This window comes from Entelurus aequoreus, linkage group LG14, assembly GCF_033978785.1.
Source record: "Entelurus aequoreus isolate RoL-2023_Sb linkage group LG14, RoL_Eaeq_v1.1, whole genome shotgun sequence".
Taxonomy (NCBI): Eukaryota; Metazoa; Chordata; class Actinopteri; order Syngnathiformes; family Syngnathidae; genus Entelurus; species Entelurus aequoreus.
This window is the reverse complement of record NC_084744.1, coordinates 25,817,648-25,820,342: the sequence shown is the minus strand read 5'-3', so window position 1 is coordinate 25,820,342 and position 2,695 is coordinate 25,817,648.

The following is a 2,695-nucleotide window of genomic DNA, read 5'->3' as shown; positions in this document are numbered from 1 at the left end:
CTTAATTCATAAAAAAAATAATACAAAAGAAAACAAATGTGTATACATATGTAAATTTATTCAGTTATAAACATTCATTCACTTCCTTCTTTCCTTCATGGATCTAAACTTTACCGCTGCTGGTAGTTTTTTCTATGTTTTTATTTAATACGTTGTAGGTGTATTTATTTCAGTATAAAAGTGAACAAAGTGTTTTGCTTGGGTCATGAAATGATGATAATGGTGTGCCAGGGCATACATACATTTTATATTTAACGCTTAAATCTCTGGAGTCTACATCAACTTCACATCTATTCCTCATTTCAAAATGTTTTAGTTTTTTTTATGTTGTTTTTCTTTTGTTTGTTTTTTTGTTTGTTTGTTTGCCACCCTTTTTTGTCAAACAAAACTATGTTTTTAATGGCAAACACACAAAATATGCAAAATCTTCCACCAAAATATTTTTCTTAGTGGAATATTTGATGTGAAGTAATGGGAACCTTAGATAGGTCAATAATTCATAATAACATTGATTTTGATTCAATATTATGTTTTGAGCAATGACAGTTTGAAAGAAAAAAAAAACAGCTTTGTTTTATTAGTCAACATTGCAACTTTTTCTAAATTACATTTCACCTTTAAGCTTTTTTACTTCACTTTTGTTATGTTTTTTTTTATTTTAATAGTATTTTTAGAATGTGCCGTGGGCCTTTAAAACATTAGCTGTGGGCTGCAAATGGTAACATTAAAAAAATATGCGTCCTTTCTGATTTCAATGCGTTAAAAAGACACAAAAAGTGCGTTAACGCCAACACTGCTTGACAGTATAACAAAATAAGTCACACTTATATTTTGTAACATTCACAGTTTTGGAAAAAAGTGCAGATGTAGAAATATTCAAAATAACCCCTTGTATATAATCTAAACATAAATAATGCCTCAAAACAAGTTAATTAAATTGAAACAAAAAACAGCAGACGAGCTCACGCCCAGCACAGCCGTTTTGTGCTTTGTAGTGTCGATATGGGCTTGTAGATCTTTATTTGCCACAGATACATACCTTCCTGCTTTGCACACAGTGCATTCTGCTTCCCATGTGTCACGGCCAGGACCAAAACACAGATACTTTTTCCGCAAAACATCCGTGAAGTTGCATTTACGTTTCGGCATTTCTTGTTTTCATGTCTGTCTCTCCACTCACTAGCTCTCTCGCTCTCTGTCTCTGCCCCTCCCTCACAAATGTTGCTACGTGCGCACGCCTCCAGTTTGTTTTGTTTAACCCCTTCTTAACTCCGGACGTACATTGAAAATACACGCAACCCTAACTCAAAATGCCGGACATTTGAGGCATTTAAGAAACCCCGCCCGGACAGACCTGACACCCCCGCAAAAGAGGACATGTCCGGGGAAAAGAGGACGTATGGTCAGTCTAGGTAAGAATGATTCTAAAATATTGTAAATAATTGTATACTGTTATATACTCATATATATGGTTGGGCATTACACCAATAATAATAAGGACACGGACACGTTGGTTGCTCTGTAGCTTCACGTTTACTACTGTCAAGGTCCGCAACAACTCTGTAAGATACAGGAAGTGACATCAAGAGCAGGAGGCATGATGGTAACTCAGCAGGGACAAAACTAGGACTGTTAATACACAACATATACATTGTTGTTTTTACTGTAAATCCTCCTTAAGGTGCTCACATATCCCCATGCTTTAACTGTGAAATACATTTTTACTATTGTTTCCCTAATTTAAAGAATTTAGCCGAATTGTAATAATATAGATAGCAATACACTGAACAAGTAAGAATAAAATGTGTTTTTATGTGCATGAACGTGTGAATAAAAGTTAGCACAGAATAAAAAGAAGGCAGAGATTAATTCATTGATTAATATACTAAGTCATTAATGTCTCACATAGAATGGTTTTACAATGTCTATAACTTTATTTTTCTATTGAAAAATAAGTTTTCTCTCTGTTTTTGAAGGGCTGAATAAAGTCTTGTCAACATCAGAATCGCACATTTTTTAGATGACATTTTTCTCTGATGTTATATTTATCTTCATTTTTGTGAAGAATTGTTGTACATTTTTGCTTAGTTTTCTTTGTACGTCATTTTGACTGTTTGAAAAAGCACCAAATCATTGAATTTCAATATTTTATATTCAAATGGAGTGTTTGAATGTTCTCTATATCCAATATTATGTAAAAAAAAAGGCCAAAGTTGGAACCTGAAAAAAAAAACAGATTTGAATCTGAAAAAGATGCGAAACTTGGATAAAAATAAATGAAACTGTAAAAATTAAAAATGTAATCTTAAAAAGTACAACGTTCTAATATTAAAATATACATAAATGACAAGAAATAATTAATAAAAATATATTTTTGTGTGAAAATTATATTCAACCTGAATAATATTTTTTATTTTGAATACACTGAGGTATTTTTCAACATTAAAATCTGAACTTTTAGTTTCAGAGTACATTTTTTTCAAGTGCAAAACTTTTGTCCCTGATGTACCTCCATATAAATGAATGAGCAAGTAAACAACAATTAATGGCCAATGCATTAACCTCTTATTTGAATAAAGTGCAACCAACACTTTATCTTCAATTAACTACACTCAACTTTTTCTTCTCACATTTCAAACATTCAAGCACACGTCACACACCATCTCTTAAAGGCGCGCACACACACACACACACA